This window comes from Pseudorca crassidens, chromosome 10, assembly GCF_039906515.1.
Source record: "Pseudorca crassidens isolate mPseCra1 chromosome 10, mPseCra1.hap1, whole genome shotgun sequence".
NCBI classification, from domain to species: domain Eukaryota; kingdom Metazoa; phylum Chordata; class Mammalia; order Artiodactyla; family Delphinidae; genus Pseudorca; species Pseudorca crassidens.
This window is the reverse complement of record NC_090305.1, coordinates 6909774-6932310: the sequence shown is the minus strand read 5'-3', so window position 1 is coordinate 6932310 and position 22537 is coordinate 6909774. Positions and strand designations below refer to the sequence as shown.

Genomic DNA, 22537 nt, shown 5'->3' with positions numbered 1-22537 from the left:
AGGAACCAGACTAAAGGAAATAAAAATATCAGCCTCGTGACTAGTAAAGCTGTTTGGACGATGTGTCATTGGATTAGCAGCCAAGTGGGCTTAACTCATCACCCCATAAGGAAGGAGCTGGAAGGCAAAGTCGTTCTCGGAAGAGGCCTGCTCTTGTTAAAACTTGACTATGGACCGGCAAAGGATGTGGGTGCTTCCTAGGGATGGCCTGGATATAAAAAAATGAGAGGGAAGGGGCAAAGGAGCTACTCTGATTTCTTGTTCCTAAATCACCAGGGAGGAGAGTAAGAAAAGCTTGTGGGGAAATCGGAGGTAGAGGAGCAGGATTATTTATTAGTAAATGATATAATCATGTAACTGCATCTTTGGGCAAGTTATTTAACATTTCCGAGCCTCAGTTTCCTTGTCTATAAAATGGGAATAGTAATACCAACCTGACAGAGTTGCAACATAAACAAACAAACAAAAAGCGCGCGTGTGCGTGCGTGTGCGTGTGTGTATGTGTGAACTGCCTACCTTCAGACCTGCCACTCAATAATGCTGACTTACTTTCTAGTCTACCCACCCCTTTTCTTCCTAGACCCTGGTCAGTCAAGGATGCCTCTGGGTAGAAGGCAATTCACTCCTCTCTTTCCTCAGATTAGAGATGGTTGAAAAGGAGAGGAAGAAGGACATGCATATCAAAGAAAATAAGAATTATTTCTAAAAGTCTACTCTGCACAGTTTACTGCCCACATTTTCAAGGTCACTTACCTTCTAAAAGGAATCATCTTCCAAAGCAAGAGTTACTCCTTTTCAGGCCAATGTAGACATCTTCATAGTCCTTTAGCTTGCAGGTGTCCAGGGGTGCAAGATGGGTTTGTTTTATACTGAATTTCCAAGACAGAGAGGCTCCCATCCACCAAGGCTCCCAGCTGACTTTCACCCCACCAAACACTTCGTAGAATAAGCGGAAACCCCATGGCTCTCCAGGACATGGCATGCTTATTCTCATCTCATTTCTTTTGCTCTGCTTTGCCTGAAGTTTATCCTTTTACATCCAAAGGCTGGGAGACATCAGAGACATGTGTAATACCTGGGCTGGAGCTGCGTGTGCAGCCAGGAGCCTTCAGTTCTGATCCTGGCTCCAAGCACAGACTTCTTGAGGGGCCCGAAGGAGCAGCCTGCCATCATCCACCTCCTGATTTTACCTGAGGATGTTGTGGTGTTGCTAAACAACCTCACCAGGCGATCATGCAGATTAAAAATTAATTATATAAATGGATTCATGTCCCCATCGTTGCTCCCACAGTTTTGACATAGCTTAATAAATTCTTTCTTTAGATGTAGTCAGTGCTGTCTTCAAACCTGTCCTGCCTGCTTGCTATGGTCTCATTGCAGTGGCATCCCTGTCCAGTGGGCTCTTGCACCTGTTGTCACCTTGAGGTGTCTCTATCACTCAAAGCTCACAGCTAGCAACCAAACTCTGATGATTCTATCTCAGAAAAAGAAATCATTGACTCTGTCTCCAGTCCAACTGTCACTGCCCAAATGCAGGGTCTCATCACCTACTTTTGGTGAGATGGTCTCCAATCTGTCATCCTCTGGTCTACCTGGCATTCTGCCTTTAGCTCTACTACTCTAAAATACAAGTCAAATCAAGCCTGTCTTCTGCCCAGAAACCTCCAATAGCTTCTCCCCTTTATGGATTACATTACAAATACCTTAGTAGAGTATCCTGCATCTTCACAGTACAAATGATGTTTCTAGGCTGGACTGTGGATTGGCCCTTGAGCCCGCCATGCACCTTTGCATCTCAGTGCTGGACACACCCATGGCCCTTTTCATACCTGTTGAAATTCCGCTAAGGTTTTGAGACCCAAATCAAGCCTCCTTGTCTCCTCGGTTAAGTTGCTTCTGTGCACTCATCACAATCAAACTTGCTTTAAGTTAAATGTATGCCAATCTCTTATTGTGAATTCCTGGTAGGTGGTTAGTTCCCGAAGTTTATATTTTCTCAAAACCTAACGTAGAACGGATCCTCAATAAATGTCTGTTTTTTGTTTTTTTTGCGGTACGCGGGCCTTTCACTGTTGTGGCCTCTCCCGTTGCGGAGCACAGGCTCCGGACGCGCAGGCTCAGCGGCCATGGCTCACGGGCCCAGCCGCTCCGCGGCATGTGGGATCTTCCCGGACCGGGGCACGAACCCGTGTCCCCTGCATCGGCAGGCGGACTTTCAACCACTGCGCCACCGGGGAAGCCCAATGTCTGTTTTTAATTGTATCCAACTTTAATCTTTTCTCTCATTCAAGCTATTTCAAGACATTTATTGCTTCTTTACCTGTTCATCCAGATTTTAATCTTACCTTTTTATTTTCAAAGAAAAAAAATCACTAGCTAGAATCTTGAAAGTTTGTCAATTATAGACTTGAATTAAATAATAATTGGCCAGAACTTTCTATCACATTATTGAAACTTTCCATATTATTGAGGATTCAACGTACTTGTAAATTATCTTAGAAGGAGTTAACTTTGGAGAATGTGTTTGACATGGACTTTCTGCCACAATAGATAAATGCCTCCCGACTCAGAGCCAGTGAAGAAAGAAATCAATTGAATACTTTCCTTTATTTACCTCTGAAATGACTGGAGTATGTGAATATGGAAACTGAAAATTTTAGAAAGCATTTCTGTAGCTCAGCAGTTGCAGGAAAAGATAACAAAGATATCTGGAGACTAGAAGGTTTTTCAGCCTCAAAAAATCTTTACAGTGGTATAATCTAATCTTTCATTGCCAATATTTTAGACCAGCAATAGAACAGTGTTTTTTGAACTCATTCATATTTCAATTAATGTTACTGAAGTCCCCACAAGGTGTGTTGTATTGAACAATGGAATCGTCACAAAGAAAAAATAATAGGTAAACACATAAAGTATGCAAAAATCCTGCCCTGTGCACTTCGGTAAAATGTATCTTTAATTTATCTTGCCCCCTGTTTTGGTGTTGCCAGAGACTTAGCACCTAGCACACTACGAAGAAGCAAAAAAGAGCAAAGATTTATTTTGGATGGGAAAGCACAAACACTCATTCATAAAACCATTCGTAAGCATTTTTTTTTTAATCAACACTGTCATTGCCGCAGCCTGCTTGATCTTCCTACTCTGGGTTAATATGGGAGCCAATTACAGCTTCATCTGTGTAGAATTAACTTTTCGGAGCACACATCGGGGATTTGTCTTCCTTCACTCTTTAGATATATGTCATAAAAATATGCATGGAATGGAGTACAGGCACTGCAGATGGCAGAGACTTTCAGATTTATTGCAGAATCATTTAAAATTGGTTATGCTCTTGCCAGAAGTTAATTAATTTTTTTCTCTTCTTTTCTGGGGCTGGGGGGTGGGGTGGGGGGCCTCTGTGTCTCACTAGGTGGCAGTGTATGATTATATCTGGAAAAGCCATGGCGGCGTCCAGTCCAGCATCTCCAGCTGTGACCTCCAACAGCAAAATGAAACTTCTGTGTCTGCACTTGGTCCAGGAGATGTTACTTCTCATATAGCAGTGTACACTGTTTATCCCAGTGGGTTCCAAGAGCTGTACCGCCATTTTCTTAGGCTCCCTAGTGGTGCAATTGTTGAGGTGAGTATATATGAAAATATTTTAATGCAAATGCTGTGTATGTCGTAGTGCGTGAATGTGAATGTGTTTATACTTGATTTAAAAGGCTTCAAAACTACTTTGCAAACATATCATAACTGATGCTTCTAGTACTGTAGAGGACGTGAAGATGTATTTTAGTGTTTTCCTAAAGAAACGAAAGTACCGCATAAGAAAAAAAAAATGTTTCTGAGCTATTGGAAGAAAGGCAGGAAAAAAATCACGTGAAATAATTCAGGATTCTGCCTGCAATAACTTTGACTCAGTCAATATTTGGAAACATCAGCGGATTGATGAAGAAGAAATATCTCAGTCCATAGATACTTCGATGCCACAGGAAAGTACACAGCTCTTTGCTTAGATGATCTCACACAAAATGAACGAGATGGTGCAATTTCGTATTTCTTCCATGAGACAAATCTTAAAAAAATAAAGGAAAGCCTCCATTCTCTAAATCTTTAAAAACTTTTTAGAGTAGTATTTGGCAAAGATCCTAAAGTCATGTTTCCTCCTAAAATGTCAGTCTTTAGGTGAGCTGAGTTTGTTAAAAAACATCTCTTATGTTGCCTCAAAGTCTCAGAATCCAAACTGCAGGGCATGTTGAAACCTGAGGCTCCCATTAGCATCAGAATTGCTGTTGAATAATGAAGTCAGAAAGAGTGTTATTTCCCTTTATTTGGAGAGAATGAAGGATGGAGGAGAAGGAGAATTCAGATGTGTATCACATTCGATTCCCTGGTCTTGGTGGCATGAAACTCACTTTGCAGTGGCACAATACTACGTTGTTAAGAATTTTCAGAGTAAGAACCTTTCTGTTCGCATCACACTTTCCCTATGGAATTTAGCTATTGCTGTTTCTGTTATGAAGTTGATGAAAGTGTGTCTTCATAAAAGGCCCTTTGAATAAACCTTGAAGAACTTTTTAATTGTTTAGAGCTCCGCCTTGCAGCTAGGGTGCTTCTCCTTTCTACAAAACCAGCCCATGACGGAGTTTGGTACTTGAGTGATTCTCGTGGGCTCGCTACTCAGAGAAACAGAGATGTGCTAGACAAGGGTCCGCATCATTTCACCTCCTTTTCCCTGATATAAGAGGGGATTGTGTATATTGTAGCAAGGCAGCAGGTAGGTGGATGAGAACTATATCCCACATAATTCTTTGCGGGCTTGGGTCCCGGGCTGGTATTGGCACTTCTGTGTATGATCTTTTTCAGACTTTGGCAACATCTGCTTTAGAAACCTCTTTGTGGGACAAAACTGCCAGGGCTTATTTTGTTTTTAAAATTTACACAAGCGTGTGCATAAAGATGTTTGCACACCATGAGCTGAACAAACTGGAGAAGCCAGGATGCCAGGGATATCTGCCCTTCTGCTGCAAAACATCTTGCAGCTTGTAGTCCTTGGGTCCGACTGGGAAGCTGAGGTTCAAGGTGACCTGTTCTCATAAGCAAAGCAATCATCAGGGCTTTAATTCACTCGCTCCTGCATGTGCGCTAGGACCTTGGTTTAGTCATTTCTCACTCCTCTGCCTATATCCTTATCTGTAAAACTGGGTTATAAATACTCATACTACCTGCCTCACAGGTATTTGGGACAGATGAACGAGATAACATTGGCAATATATTTTAGTTCTTTTTAAAAAGGGCACAATAAACAGTTCAGAGTATTGTGGATCACGCACAATTAAATTCATTCAACTTTTTTTCAAACGTAGTAACATTATGCTAAAGATTAAATAAAGTAGGTTCTAGAAGGATTGAGAGGTGGGGCAGGAGGTGTTATTGACCCATCTGGTTTTGGTTGCCTGTGTTTTCCACACTGTTGGATTATATGATGGTGGAAGTGTGTCTGGACCCCGCTAAGCCTGTTCCCAACAGAGATGCTAACAAATACTAAACCAGCGTTCCCCCCTTTTTCAGATCTCAGCAAAGGCACAGGGTCCCACTCCCTCTGCAGTCCGAGTCTAAAGCCTACCCACTTATTTCTTTGTGCTTTATGTTACCTGCTTTGTCCTCTATGAAATCCATTTTGAAGGGACCTAGCCTCTTTGCACCTTCTCTGACACTTTTTTTAGGAGCACTAGATTTTATTCGTTAGCCTTTCTAAACTTGTTTCCAGTATTAAATTGCGTGTCCCAGAGGACAGGAACCGTCAAATCATCCCAGTCCCAGAGCATATTGAAGACTAGGTAGGTTTTCTTTCAGCCTACTCAACAATCTTCCTACTTTCTTTTATATCTCTCCTGGCCCCTAACGGGCACATCTGATCTATCACTGGCTGTCTGAGCTATAAAATCTGAAATTGGAATGGATTTGAGACTGGTCTTTTGCAGCTTCAGTGAGGAGTGAAATTCATGTATTCTCTTTCCCAAAGATGTATGCATGGTAAAGAAATTTCCAACCACAGCACCTAGATAGATTATACTTTCCGGACTGAAGAAACATCTATTAAACTTTGAAAATTGTAGTTTCTAAGTAGTCATCTACTTGGATTAGAGTTAACTCCTACCTTTGAAGTCCCTGTCTCTGTACTAGGCACAAAGCTGTTGCTCAGGGAAACCTATTAAGTTGCCTTGAATTTCTGGATGTCAAATTATGCTACTTGATGGTTAATTATGTACCATGAGACCTTTTCCACTAACGCCCATATTATGCGAATTGAGGGCACCTATGCTTAGGAAATGACTCAGATCCGTCTAGCGATACCTGTAAGATCCATGCTGTATTTTGATGGGCTATTCTGATAGGGGAAGAAACAGGTAGCTGCCTCTAGACCTAATTTAATATTTACAAATTAGATCTGGCAACAAACATGAAACAAAAATGGGTGAAATTCTGCTTCACCTTTATAACCTGAACTCTATTCTCAGAAGTTTTAGGGTGGTTGTAAAATAGAGTACCTAGTGTTCCGAGCTCCTTCTGCATCTAACACAGCTCTAGCTTGTGACGACAGTGATTTCTAAGTCTCTCCTAATTCTGATATGAAAGATAGGTCACGTATTAACCTTTTCTTTCTTTTTTTTTCCTCAAGAAAACCTTAGCAATTTGAGTTTCGAAGCACGTTATCTTCAAGTTTTTCATTTTTTTGTGAAAAGCCATGGTTTTTGGAACAGTATGATTTCTGCACTGAAAAGGTCAGATTCCATCAGATTGAAATAGAAGTTATATTATTACAAACTATCTTTCCTATGGATTTATGTTCACCACTTTTTTTTCATCTGGGCCCGTGACGAAGATGACACAGATCTTACAGTGTTCTACGTATTTAACTTAAAAAATAAAATCCCCTCCACGCTTGTCCGAGATGGTCATTGGTCTGTCAGGAGGTGAGGGCCTCTCTTGAATTATCTTTTTGTCAACTCCTCTGAGGCTGGGCAATGCCATGGACTCTCCGCAGAGGAATACTTTTTAAATTAATTCATGAATTAACTTTATATTGAAGTATAGTTGATTTACAGTATATCGTGTTAATTTCATGTACAGCAGTGATTCAGTTATATATATATACATACACATATCTATTCTTTTTCAGATTCTTTTCCCATATAGTTTATTACAAAATATCGAGTAGAGTTCCCCTGTGCTGTACAGTAGGTCCTTGTTGGTTATCTATTTTATATACGGTAGTGTGTACCTGTAATGCTTTGTCTCCGTTCCGTAGCTTGAGGTTTTTTTTTTTTTTTCTTTTTAAGTACAAAGTTTTTCTAAAGTTTTTAGTGCCACAAAACCTAGAAACCCAGGCAAGACTGGTGCAGACTCATCAAATCACAAATAAGCTTCCCGATCCCAGGGTATCCATCGCAATTAAGAAAGCCCTTGGAGCATTCGTTGGGGCGGAATGGGAAAAGGGTTTCTCTGTCGTTAGAGGCGGTGTCGCCTGGTGGTCTGAGCAGAGGAATGGGAGTCAGGAGCTCAGCGATCTAACAGAGTCTCTGTGAGGCCCTGCCGAGCGGCTTCCGGCGAATCTCTCAGCCTCAGGAGGACGGGCTCACCTACTTTGAATCTCCCATCTGAAGAGCTCCTTACCCAGTGCCAGGAGATACACAGCAGGAGGCCTGATTCCTTGTCTGCAAAATGAGAATATTAATACTTGCCTAAATAACAGCTTAACCAATTAGTGATTTTATTAAGTGCTCTGCTGATGGAAAAAGCAGCAGGAGAAGAAAGGTGAAAACAAAACACGGAACCACAATTTATGATTAGATGGGTTTGACTCAACTCCGGACTCTTCTCCCACTCATGGAATTGAGTGACCACCGGTGGGGAGAGCAGGTGTAGAGGGGCCGAGCCTCACTTGTATGACCCTCGGCGAGAAGGCAGCAGAGGAAGCTTTATCTTGCAAGCCTGCATGAAGCTTTGAGTAAATGGAGGGAAGAATCGTATTCTGTCCTTGAATCAATGACTTGCACGGCAAAAACAGAATACAAATAACTGAGAGTTTTCAGTTTTAACTCTTCTATTGTAACATCTTCCAGAAAAGACTATTTATTGTTATTGGAAATTCCCATATCCATCTGTTACAATGACTAATTTGCTGTGTGTGTGTTTGAGAGAGAGAGAGAAATACACAAAAATGTGGAAGGGAAATCAATAGGAAAATACTGAAAACTCTGGGTCTACAGAAGTTATTCATTAAACATGTAAATTGTTGGGAATTCCTCCATCCAGTTTTTCCATTTGTTGAAAGTCATTGTTCATGGGAAGGGGCAAAGCCATCCCTGTGTTTCTCATTGTGCGTAGTTTAAACTGGCCTAAAGAAAATATTAAAATTAACTCATTTCTGCAAATAGAAGAAAGTCCCGTTTTCATTTCCCAAGTTTAGAAAACTTTATATTTTGTGCACAACACCTGCATGAGAAGGTGCAGTAAATCTTTGGGGCACATTTGGGGCACAATTGCTTACATGACACTATTGAAAATATACATTAACATGAAGTAGTAATAGCAGTACTTATGGCTTTGCATAAAATATTGTTAAAAATGTCAAGGACAGGATTGTCTTTTATTTTGGGTTTTCAAGTTCAAAGTTAACAGCTGTCACTTCAATTGATTTTTTAAAAATAAGTTCCTGGTATTATGTTGCCACCTCTTTTCCTGAAGAATGATTGACTGTTGCAGTAAACTGTAGAGGGACATCATTCTGTCGTATCTAAAACATAGACCCCATTTTAAACAACATATTATAAAAAAACAGAATGCAAAAGCAAAGAAGAATTCAATTTTCAGGCTAAAATTAGAATATAATGGCACTTATAAGACATTCTCCTATCATACTACCATGAAAAGTCTTAAAATAGACACATTTACTAATCACTTAAATATATATTAAGTATATACAGGGATTTATCTCTATTTTAAAATTACTTGACAAAATTATTATTCCCATATGTATGTGTCAAAATAAGTGATTTTATTTGTCTATAATAATTAGGTCAGTGTGACTTGCTATGACATGGTTTGCTTTTCACAAAACTAAGCTAGATGGTTCTCACGGCAGGCTTGCTTTATTATTTATATATATAATTGGTAACCTGTAAGAGGAAAATAGCATCGTTTTTAAAAAAATTAGCACACTATAATTTTAAAATAAATACAACAGATTTCAGACACATTTTCAGAAAATGTGCTATTTACTTCTAAAAAGCTATTTTCTTATTTGACCTATTTTCATGGGTCAAAAAATAACTGTTAGTGACTAAATTAATTTTAGTAAAACTATGTTTGGTTTCTTTAGAAAATTATGAAGAACTACTTTGATTGTACTTATTACGTATTAAGATGTGATTTTAGAAAACATTTTAAAGTTACTGCAGGTCTTTTCTAAAATAACTTCTTTTGTTCAATCTTGTAAATATTAAATTTCTCCATACTTCATCTGTACTCATAATTTGAGACAATTATTCATTGGTAGTTCCTGTTTTTATAGACCATATATTTTTATTTGCATATGTAAGAAAAAGAATAATCACATACATATTTTTGAAAATATTTACTCATAAAATAATCTTCAGCATCTTAGATTTCCTTTGACTCTCCAAATAATTGAACTTATGAAAGTTGTAGGAAAGATCTGTTCTATTATTGCATTTATATGTCTATCAGAAATAATACATATTCATAGGATATATTGGAGAAGAAAAATGTCTTGGGATTCTAAGTCATAGGAAATGTTTTAAAAGGTATATTAAGTATAAAGAAGCAGTTTAAAAAATAAGCCTTGACATGCTAACTGAAACATATAGTTAAATATCTAATATAAAAATTATAGAGGTGAAAAATTAAATCTTTATCGCACAGTCAATAAAGAATGAATGTTTTACGCTGAGTAAAAATATGTTCACTTTTACTTCTGTATATTTTTTTCTTATTGAATTGGAATTTGGAAACCGTAACTTGAAAGGTGACCCTCTAAATGTGAAAACTATTTTTATGCTTCTTTTTATTTCTTAATCTTAAGTTACTATAGACTTGGAAAATTTTTGAGTTTTTTGCTTTATAAATATATCTATTTTTTCCCGGTTTTATTAAGGAATGATTGACATACATCACTGCATAAACTTAAGGTATAAAAACATTAACGTAATAGGTTCAATGTTCATCATCTCATACAGATACAATAAAATGAAAATAACAAAATTCTCTTTGTGATGAGAGCTCTTAGGATCTACTCTCTTAACAACTTTCTTCTATGTCACACAGCAGTGTTAACTACAGTCATCGTGCTCTACATTTTCTCTCTAGTAGTTATTTATCTTATAACTGGAAGTTTGTACCTTTCATTTGAAATATATTTTAAAGCCATGCATCCAACAGTCAGTGCTTGAGCATTTCAGAATATGCCATGATACTACTAATCAGTGATTTTTATCTTGATTCTATATGACAAGGCTGCCTAACACTGATTTCTTAAAAAGTCAAAGATAATTCACTCATGAACAAAGCAAAATAAGCCACAAAACCCTAAACATAATGAGTTTTCCTTCTACTTATGTATAGAAATACCATGAAAATATTTTGGTGCATTTTGTAATTGTGTCAATATTAAGAACTATCTACAAATGAATTGATTTCTTCTAAGAATCCATAGATACAGAAGTAGTTTTTTCCTTTTCAGTTTATGGAACAAGTTCTTTTATAATGACCTGAAATAATTATTTAATAATCATATGATTAAACAATGTAAAAACCAGTTGCTTAGTGTCAATTATTTTTACATATTTGTATCCTATAAATTATTTTAATCGCATTTACATTTACTAAAACACTGACATAAAAGCATATAAGTTTATTTTATGTGCAAAATCACATATAGTATATGCCGAGTGACACTTAAAAGGCATGAAAGAGTAACACTAGCTTTTTTCTGAAACAATCTTGACTCTGATGCTAAATTACAACTCAGAAACATCTAGCGTTTTTACCTTTATGAGAAACGGCTTTTTACATAATTCCAGGGAAAATAAACTGGAATTATGTATAAAGATACATGCACTGTAACCAAAGGGCGTTTATATTCCCCTGTAGAATACTTAACGATGATTTCATAGCCATTTTGTGTCATTTTCAAAAGGATATAAAATGCAGCCAGTAAACAAACTAGACTTTAGATTTAAGGTGACAGCTGCTCCTTCAGAAGCAATATTCAGATATTTAATCTTAAGAACATTGAATATTCTTTATTTTACAACCAAGTAAAGTATATGAAAAAATGAAAGGACTGCGTACTTTGGCTTATTATTTTCACAGCAGTGGTGATCAACATGGCCACCACTGCCAACACGCCATCATCACTAAATCCCAGAGAATTCATCCAAATGTCAGCCCTTATTTAACTGTTTCAGGAAATTAACATCTGTGCTCTACTTTTTCAAAATGCAAAACTTCCTTTCTCTAAAATAATGCTGATTCAACCTATTATTTAGTCTGTCATATTATTTCTAGTTATATATATATATATTTTTTTTTTTTTTGAAATCTACAATTGTAATCTAATTTTAAGACTCTTTACCCCTAGTTTAGATTCCTGTAGTTCAGGTACAGAGATCTGAATTCTGTTGAAGAAAAAATTTATTTCGCTATGGAGCCATAATGAGTTTAACTAGGCCTCCAAATATTGCTGTCAGTGAATTAGTGCTATGCATATGCGGGTCCTCTGTTAAGTTGGCAAATTAAAACAAAATCTGTCCGAATGTTATATCTGCTTTACGATTCCTCCTCCGCAGCCTCCTTACCATCTTTATAACGGCCTCTCACTAAAACCTTATCAATGTGGGTGGGATGGGGGGGTGGGAGGGAGGGAGACGCAAGAGGGAAGAGATATGGGGACATATGTATATGTATAACTGATTCACTTTGTTATACAGCAGAAAGTAACACACCATTGTAAAGCAATTATACTCCAATAAAGATGTAAAAAAAATAAAAATAATCTGTTAGCTTGGGAAGTATTAGTAATAAAGATATACTTTAAAAAGAAACGAAAAAATAAGGTAATTATGAACTTAGAGGGAGAAAACATTCTATAAGAAGAAAAAAAGAAAAACCTTATCAATGTGTGTTTTGGGGAGCTGCGTATGACCCATTCTACCAGATAGACTGCAAATAAAGTCAACTCCGTTTTTCTAAATAGACACTTGAGGGTATATCTATCCTTATTAGCAGTCAATTAGCTATCTCTTTCTTAAGGCCTGTTTTAACACAATTTCTAAGAAATCCAGGGACTTCTTTATACCAGAGAAGGCCAGTCCTGCTTCAAGCACAAGGCAGAAAGAGCTCATATATGTTGACTCCATGGCCATGGGTGTTTCTGTTCACCACCAGCTCCATACATCCACACCGCATGAAAGACCCTTGTCTGTCTCTGCAGAAACCCTTTGCCGGTCACAGTGCCTAGCGATAGGCACAGAGACGTCCCAAGCTTGCACTCTATTCGTTCACATTCATACATCTGTAACACTGTGCTGGTGGGGACATGAGTGGCTAACCAAGTTCACGGTGGCTTTTGCCTCATCCATAGTGTTCTAGATCTAGTTTTCCCCCAAAAAAGTTGATCATGAGAGGTTTTTATTTTTTTTTTTACCATTTTTAAAATTTCTTTTATGAATGGGTAAACTTTGAAGTTTCTTTCTTGGCCATTTTCATTGACGTTCCTTATTATTTCTTAAAGCTAGATTCTGACAGTGGAATTACTAGGCCAAAGAATCTGAGAATTTAAAAGGATAGCATATTTCTTATACACAAAAATATATATCTCCAAATTGCCCTCCAGAAAAGGAGGACAAACAGAAAGCCACCACTGCAATGAATGGGAAGTTTGCCCAACATTTTGATAACCTTTTTGGCTATAGCTACACAAACTATGCTCTCTGTAACTTAAAGAGATAGGTTTGAAATATGAGGTCACATGGATATCATAGTTCACTGTCATTTTCTGCCTTTGGAAAATGCTGCAAGACTAGGTTGTGTTTTATTTTCAAAGCACGGGCACATTTAAATACAAGCTTGTTGTGAGATTTTAGTTGTTTGCAATATTTACTTTCTAGCAATGTTTATTCCCAGTAATCAGTGAAACTCATAAAATAAGAATGATTATATTATGAGCTTATTCTTCTAGCACAAATCACTTGAAATATGTGACTCTAAACAGACAGAGTAATTGGAAAGTGAATTGTCTTGCACAACAATTAACTAAGAAGTGACAAGTACGTTTCATTAGCGATTATGATTAAAGCTAGTTGTATTTTTAGTCCCTCTTTCCCAAATCTGTCAAGCTGAAGTATATTTGTTAATTTGATGTATATTCACATAGATGTACAGATCATTTTATACAAGTACATTTTTGACACATTATGGTGGCAGCTGTGATGGGGACAAGGGGAATAGTTTAAAATTTAGGAGCGATTTTTTAAAAACCAGTTCATCCCAGAAGGCGCCATGCTGTTAGTCCATGGCCCTGTGCATCAGGGTAAAGAAATGCTTCCAGGTAATTAGTCCAGGTGATAACTGGGGAAGTTCCTAGAATCCTGAGCAAATCAAACCACTCCTGCTCTCATGTCCCTTCTTGCTCACACCATACGGACATTTTAAGGAATTCCTGTTAATAAAGACATACTATTGAGTAAGGAAACATCCCAATAATCCATTTCCTAGAGGATAAAGTGGCGACTGAAGTTGTTATTCTGATTCAAATTCTCAATAACAAAGAAAGATTGTGAATGGCAGGACAACTTAGGGGAAAGTGACTGTCATTCTGGAATTCTTAATTCTGGTGAAGGCTGAATGCCACCCCACTTGATATTAGGAAGGTGCATTTCAGAAATTTCAAGAACAGTTGGCATGCTCCACCACATGAGGATCTAAATGGTAAGGTATCACAGAAGGCATGGAGAAAGCTCTAGAATTGCAGCTCTGAGTTACACTTTCAGATAGTCTTGATAAGAAAGAAGACCGAATAAATTCTGTTGTGGTATAGAATGTTTCCCAATAAACTTAGGTTTTAAAAAGATCATATACTAAGAAAAGCAAAGAAAGGTGTATCATGAAATTACAAAAAAAAGAGAGACGTTTAAGAACAATGACCGGGAGAGAATTCCCTGGCGGTCCAGTGGTTAAGATTCGGCTCTCTTACTGCCAGGGCCTGGGTTCCATCCCTGGTCGGGGAGCTAAGATCCTGCAAGTTTCATAGCCAAGCCAAAAAAAAAAAAAAAAAAAAAAAGCTCTAATAAAAATAAAAGAAGAAGAAGAATGACAGGGAAGCAATAATGGAAAAGTACGACACAATTTTAGATAACAGTGGGTGGAGTGGACTCTAAGAAAACCTGATAAGAAAGATTCAACAAAAGGAGAAATCAAGGTGTCCAAAGACAGCTATTTTTCTCAACATTATTTAGTTGTATATGTCAAATATCTATTTCTGCTTAATCACAAAACGTTTTTTATTAACCCACATAAGTAGGAATTACAGTAGATGTCCTCTTTCTTATCCAGAGAAATGTATTCAGTTTGCCAGAGTGGATGTAGATGTGGGTCCCTGCCTTTCTCATTGGGGTGGCCTTCAGTTCAAGAGACTATAAGTTCTGGGGAAAACAGTCCTTCAGCAGAATTCTTGGAAATGTTGCGTACCTTCAAGATGTAGGAGAGCCAGATGAAGTCAGTGAAATTGATGATTCTTATAAACAGCCCAAAATAAACCCAAACTTTGTGTGACAAGTGAAACAGGATGTTGGTAGGGTTGCTAGTTGTGCGCTCAAAGATAATTAGTCTTGTATATACAGAAAGCTTCTCTTGGGACAATGAGTTCCTTCTAAAAGGAATGCTGTCCTATGTTTTCCCCTGATAGTTTTGTTTTCTATCCATTTCATCACACGAAAGTTATTAATTGCAAAAAAGAAAATCCCAGTCTTGTATTTTGTTTTGATATTTTTTGGTTTCTGTAAGATTAGGATAATTCACTTTTCACATGTGTTTAAATTGCTAATTATGACTCTGTGCTCTGTATTACTAAATATTATACAAATGCTTATTTATATTTTTGCTGTATTATTAAATTACTGTTAAAGTCAGAAAGAAATGGGAAATATATGTACACATATAGCTGATTCACTTTGTTATACAGCAGAAACTAACACATCATTGTAAAGCAATTATACTCCAATAAAGATGTAAAAAAAAAAAAAAAGAAGAAGAAGAAAGAAATGGAACCAAACCATAAAACCTAAATTGAAAACTCCTGTTAAAATGTGGAATTAGGTTAACTATAATGGCATTTCAGGGCATTTCCAAGCTGTAATTTTTCTTCAGGGGAAAAATCACAGGTTTTGCTCATTCTGCCTAAATATTTCCTTGAAGTGTGGTAAGTTAACATGTGCCATTTTGTCATCACTTTTCAGGTGTTTGGTGATATCAGTGGCTTAAAGTTTATCCCCAGTGAAGTGGTCACGGCTATTCAGGAGCATCTAAGTGAAATGGACAGTGCACTGGAAGACTCCTCAGATATTAAATCAAGAGGATTGAAAAGAATCCATTAAAACAAAAAGGTATTTTCCCCCGATTAAATATTTTACTCGTTGCTGTACCTGAGTGCCTCAACTTAGAAGTGCTTCTTCCTTCTTGCTTTCTTAAAGGTCCACAAGTCATGGTGAGAAGACTAAGTTCAACTTCCTTTTCAATCTACGGCCTTATAATATGTCCTTTACCAGAAGTCAGTAACCAGTACTGGAAACAACAGCTGGACGTCGTGATTGTCCCAAATATGTTTTCAGAGAACATAGACTCATCTTCATTAGCTTAGAAAGAGCTACTTGGCTCCTGTGAAGTATGAAGAGAGATAGAATATCATTTTTCACACTCCCCCAGCAGTACTCTTTCCTTTGGAGGGAATAAGGGGAATGGCTAGAAGATGATATAACCAAGCCTAAATAAATCCCCTTTCCCCTTCACTTAGCATAAAATTTCACATTTTTTTTCTAGAAGAAATTTCGAGGAAAAACATGGAAAAATTACATAATAAAAAAAATCAAGTCACTTAAATTAGTTGTTTTACAGCACAAATGCTTTGTATTCTAAGATATCAACAAACAGCCCCAAACTGGCTGGCTCCCATTCGGGCTCCCCTCATCCACCTTAGCTCTTTCTAAAAGGACCAAAGTAGACTATTCCTTTGACTATTCCTTTTTGTCTTTACTCCCTTGCTTTCCTTTTTTCAACTGAAGGTTTGGAATAGGACTTAGGATCACAAGAGGACAAAGAACTGTCAGAGGGTTGATGGGTTATAAAAAAATCCTGCATCTTTAAGAATCATTTGTCCTCATTATAGAGCAATAAATACAGAGGATATCTAGGCCCTCTGGTCCTCCTCTGCGTTTTTAAGGAAGGGTAAGCAGGTGTTTTAACAGTCACCTCTCTCAAACAAAAAGCAGTGTTTATGAGAGAGGTCAAATTTGATACCTGTAACTGGGAAACATAAACACATCCCATCCTGGTGATTTTTCAATCCTCATCTTTAATTATTGTCTAACTATAAGGATATCTTCAGTCTTACATAAGACATTGAATTACACTAGATGTTCCCTCTATTGGCAGAAATCAGCATATGCATATACTGTCTATATTTTTCATCCTCTATAGCTCTTATTGAAGGCAGATCAACATATATTAACATCTCTGACAACAGATCTCAACTTCACAGAAACTAGTGAACATTCTAAATAGGTTTTAATGGCTTAAATTCTTGCACCTGCACACCTCAGGAAACTAGACTCTTCCTTCAAAATGATACGGGACTGTCAGTGTCAACGACTTCTTGCATTCCTCACCTCCACACTTGCAAGTATAATTACCTGGTCGTAGCTCTGGTCATCAGGTACTCACCTCCACTTTCACCGAATAGCTTTCTATTCTAACTACATGCTTTGCCTTCCCCATTGGAGCATGAATTACCTGTGTGGAGAATTTTTCAAATGTATCTTCTTATTAACAGAGCTTAGAACAATTCTTGGCCCTATGCAGGGGCCCAAAAAACATTTCCTGTTGGGAAGATGGTGTGAAGGAGAGGTGGGGGAAGGGATTAGGGCCAGGTGTTATCACTTATAGTATAAATAAGAAGCCCATCCCTCCTCCTGAAAAAGTGGGGCTGGATACAGTAAAGTAAGTTCTATGATAGACCTGTATCAATACAAAATATACCGAGAAGGATAAATGTATACATATAAGTAGATTTCTGCCTCCTAAACTGTATTTCATTAGATTATTAGGTCAAGTTGATAAAGCAAATGTAGTTGAACAAGTGATCTGGTAAGTTTTTCATTGAACCATCATTTGCTTAACTGAGTTAATAAAAACACCTATTGATTTTATAGGTCTGTCACTTTTTTTTTTGGCTGCACCGTGTGGCATGAAGGATCTTCCTTCCCCGACCAGGGATCGAACTCCCTCGCACTCCCTGCAGTGGAAGCACAGAGTCCTAACCACTGGACAGCCAGGGAACTCCCCTGTCACTTTTATTATTTATGCTTTTCTCACTAAAATGTAAGCTCTTCGAGGGCAGGGATCACTGTCTGCTTTAATTAGTGGTACCTGCCCCAGTCCTCAGTACTGCTCTTTGAACTAGTAAGTGTTCTGTCAATTTTCATTGGATGAAAGCATAAACTGATAAGCCAGGTTTCACTTCACTTGATATTTAGTGTGTTGTACAGCAGTGAATTGAATGAACCATGCAGAGGTCAGCAATCAGTTGATACTTTTCTTTTTTGTGTGTTTCCTTTAGGGACTGGTGGTCCCAATGAAAGCATTGGTATAATTCAGAAAAACAATATTTTCTTGCCCCTAAAGGATGCCCATGGCCATAGTGTATTTCCTAATCCAAAAAGTCTCCTGCCACATTACTGCAAAGCAGGAGTTGTTCAGTATTTTAAAATCAAGTCTACAGAACGTTTTGTTGCTCTAGTTGTTTTATAGTTGTTTTCCTTGCCATTGGACTGATCTTACAGAGCTTAAACATATGAGTCTAACACTTTCATTAACATATTGTGTGTGTGTGTGTGTGTGTGTGTGTGTGTGTGTGTGTGTGTGTGTGTGTGTGTGTGTAGTGTGGTGGATAGAGATTTACTAACATGTTCTTTCCAGAGTTCTTTCCTGTTGAGAAGGCCCATTCTAATGTTCACAGACTCAGTGCAGTAACTTAGTCCAATGTTGAAATAAGATTTGGGTACTATCTTATCTCTGAAGTAAATACCACATTTGCATTGGCATTGAAACAAACTATTTGATTTAGATTTTTTTTGGATGTACATGTAGGGTTAGTTTCTTAATAGAAAAATAAATGGAGGAAAAAAGGACCTTTTTATTCTTATAATCAATTCCTCTCATTTCTGTGGCCCTTTATGAATTGCAAACAATAATCCCATGGATAAGGAGGGATGGGGATGGTCTTTGTTAGTAGATGCTCTGCAAGAACTGAGTTCTAACTTGAACATCTTCAGTATAATATTCCATTAGCAGTGTACACATATTCATATACCGTGCAAAGTGTTATTTCAAAATTCAAGATAGGTTTATAGGGGACTATATATCTCTGTGAATTCAGTTATTTTTTCTCAGTATATTGAGGATAATTACAATACTAATAATTATTTTTCAAGAATCTACTAGTAAAATAAGCTTTCGTTTATCTATAAACTCATGCATTTTTTTGATTATTTCACTGATAACTTCTTTTCTAGTATTGTAGTTTCTCACTGACTTGTATCATTCACATTGATATTTTTCCTCACATAGAGATAACACACAATACAAACTATGGTTATAATTGAAAACAGTAAAAAAAAATACTTTTAATAGATCATTTTTGCTAGTACCTACTGTGCTTTTATTGTCCAAATAGATTATCCATTTGAAATTAAATTTTATTAAGGAATAAAAATATAAATAAGAAGGAATTAAACATTTAAATGCTTGCTGTAAATTTAAAAATGAGATCTATTCAATTTTCCTTGTACTAAGCTCAGTGACAATAGATAGATTACACTGTCAGTTAAGCAAGTAGATGACAAATGAGTGATTTTCATCCTTCAGTTAAATATGGTGCTAAGTGGTATGTGCTGGCATTAAAAGCAAATTACTTAGCACTTCAACAATCACAGCATGAGAGCATTCTATTGGAGGCTGTATTTCCAGTCTTTCTTGGTCCCCCGTTTTATTAAATAAATCAACTGATAATGGTTGGATAAGCAAAGGAAAAAACCTGGATGGCATTATGACATTTCCATTTTATAAGTACCTATTCAAGACATCTCTAAAATGGTCTTTTGTAGTCACTGAGAATTCACACTCACATCTCCGTACACACATACACACACTATATTTATATCTAATTTCATCTGGTCCCATTACCTATGTGAAGCACAAATTCCTTCTGCTACATCACTTCCAGCTGGCCATCTCGCTCAATCTTAAACACCTCTAGGCGTGGGAAAATCACCACTGCAAGTGAGAACTCTCATTACTATCACCACTAGGAATTCCTTCCAGTAGCTTGAAAATAGCCCTTACTGGGTTTGAGGTCCTTGCAAGAGCCTGCCAATTATAACAGCTCAGAGCCTTGGCCAATGAGAAGGCTTAACTAAATAGTAGTTGACTGAGTGAAATCAAGTAAGCCTCATCTCTTTTTTTTTCAATATAAATTCTTTTATTTTGAATACAGTGCATTTACAGATATTTTCCTTTTTGTGACTGGGGAGGTGTTGGGGAGAGGGGTGCGGACATACTCAAGGGTGAGGAAGGTAACCCTGGGTACTCCGTTCAGAGATTCAGGAAAAGTTCCACTAACCCACACAAACAATTATTGTTTTGCCTACTCTAGCAATGCCTACAATGTTTTAAATAGGATCAAATATTTATATTACACAGTGAGACACTGGTGTTGTAGCATGAACACAGAGATCTGGTGGGCAGAGGGTCTGCTTGATCTTGAACAATGAGGACATTTGCAGGACCAGGAGAGAGTGGAATTTAGAGACTCTTCCATTATTGATTTCCTTAATCTGTTTAAACGCTGGGATGAGCAGGAAATCTTTTCTAAAATTTCTAAAATCTTTTCTAAAATCTTTTCTAAAATGGTATAAGTTCCTTAAAAATAACCTCTCCAATATTTGAGTCATGATAAGAACTCAGTAATTGTATGATCAATGGATGAATGAATGAATGAATAAATAAGTACGTACATACATAAATGAGATAGTACAGTATAATGATGAAGAGCTGGGGCTCTGAAGTTAGATCCAGGTTGAAGCCCTTCTCTATAACTTATTAACTATGTGATGTTGGACAAGTTACACACTCTCACTGTGAGCTGGCAAACATTATTTGCTAATTCAGTGACATATTTGGTACATGTGGTTTTGAGATTACATGACTGGAGAGAATATCTCAATTTCTGAATATCTGATGCACTCTGTCCACCCCAGTGGTGGGAAGAGGCTACCTCACAAAAGACCTCACCTGATCCAAAGCTGACCACATGGGATGTGAGAGCTGCCTGGTCAGGAAGGGAGCTTAAAAGGGTACCGGCTGAGCTCCAAGAGACAGATGATTATCAGCTAATGTACCAAAGATTCTTTTTCTTCCAATGCTGACTATGTATTTTCAATCCAGCCTTTCTCTGAATGGCCTTGATTGCCCTGCTTCAGTTATTCAACTGATTCTATGCTTGACGTGAGTGTGTAGCATGATCTTCTTGACCATCTCCTCATGAAGGCATCAGAAGTAGTTCTAACTGACTTCTTATATAGGGTTTTATCAGTGTCCGCTTCACAGGATTGCTGTGAGGAATAACAGGGAGGATGAAGGGAACGTATTAGCTATTGTGATTGGCTAAGCAAATTAATGAGAGAAAGGAAAAAAGAAGGGAGAGGGAAAGAAAAAATGATGGAAGAATGGAAGGAAATAAGAAGGAATGAAAGGAAAGAAATAACTTTCTTGAAGTAAGATTATTATATCAATGGGTAGCCCACTTTAATTTTTAATACATATTAATTTTATTTCAGGAATCTTGTACTAGTTTCCATTTCAAGCACAAATGGTAATTGAAATAAACTCTTTCTCCAGACTACTGCTAGTAATGGACGTTAATGGTAAAAATACTTTCTTACTGAAAAGGTGAAAAACATTTCATTAGTAATGTGATTTATTTTGCACGATTAATGAAAATTTATAGTTTTACTATTGGAAGTCATACCTTCTTATTGACTTATAATAGCTTTTTATATATTGAGTGCAATGAATCTTACAGTGAAACTGTCACCAAAATGTACCAAGGTTGCAAGTTGTTTAGGTTGCTTTAATATATATTTTGGCATACAAATTCTATGTTTTTTGTAGTTTAACCAGTAAAGTTTTTTCTTTGTTGTCTTAACATGGTATATTAAATAGTTTATCATGTCTCATATTTTGAAATGCCAGTCTTATTATATATAATAATAAGCACAGACAAGTTACATATTTCTTTTTCCTGGAAAGTGTTGTTGTTGCATTGATTTATTGTCTATTTTCATGTTGGTATCAGACTCCATTAACTAATGTAGCTCATAGGTCTATGTTAATCAGGGACACCCTATGATTAAATTGCACACTACTAAGAAAGACTTACTGGCAACAGAGGAAGAATGAGAATTTAGAGAAAAGAACACAACGTGAAGAGGAATATTGGATCTAGGTAAATGGATATTTAGGGAGTACATTAGATACATTTTTTTTTTAACTTTTGAGTATGTTTGAAATCTTTCACAATAATAAATTAAGATGCGTGATGATGCACAATAGGAAGAGGTGATACCAGGTGTGATATTAGGTGTGAACATAGCTCTACTTGATGGAGAAACCTATAAACACTAACATAAGTTATTAAGTACCCCATGCACCGAACATATGGTGGTGGAGCAGAGACTGAGTCAACGTAGCTATTTTGATTCAAAAAGGATGTACTTTAAAAATTGTGAATCACTATGTTGTTGTATACCTAAAACACATAATATTGTAAAGCAACTATACGTCAATTAAAAAAAAAAGTGGGGGGGGACAAGACAATCACTGGTCCAGAGCCATTCTGAGAGCCCACAGGCAGTCAGGAAGGTCTACACCTTTGGTTGTAGGAAATGCATTGATTGGCCCTCGATTCTGCCTTGTGGGGTAGGTTCCCCCAGCTCACTCTTCTCTGGGACTGGTGGCTCCACCTTCTGAGAACTCCTGCCTCTGACGTTACTGTCTTTAGTTACTTCCGAAGGGAGCTTTAGAGCATCCTCCCTTCCTGGAGTCTAAGCGGTTTGTCAGACTGCTTCCTGATCCTTGGCGCCTCAAGGTTATTTAAAGCCTCAATCACAGTTTTGTTTTTTCTTTAATTTTAATTCTTTTT

General features: G+C 37.2%; 1 long non-coding RNA gene across 1 annotated transcript; it reads left to right on the top strand.

Moving 5' to 3' along the window:
- Positions 1 to 3401: 3401 nt before the first annotated feature.
- Positions 3402 to 21536, top strand: LOC137232956 (uncharacterized). The gene is made up of 3 exons (XR_010947248.1): positions 3402 to 3619; positions 15522 to 15668; positions 15756 to 21536. It is a non-coding gene; the product is annotated as an uncharacterized lncRNA (long non-coding RNA).
- Positions 21537 to 22537: the final 1001 nt, after the last annotated feature.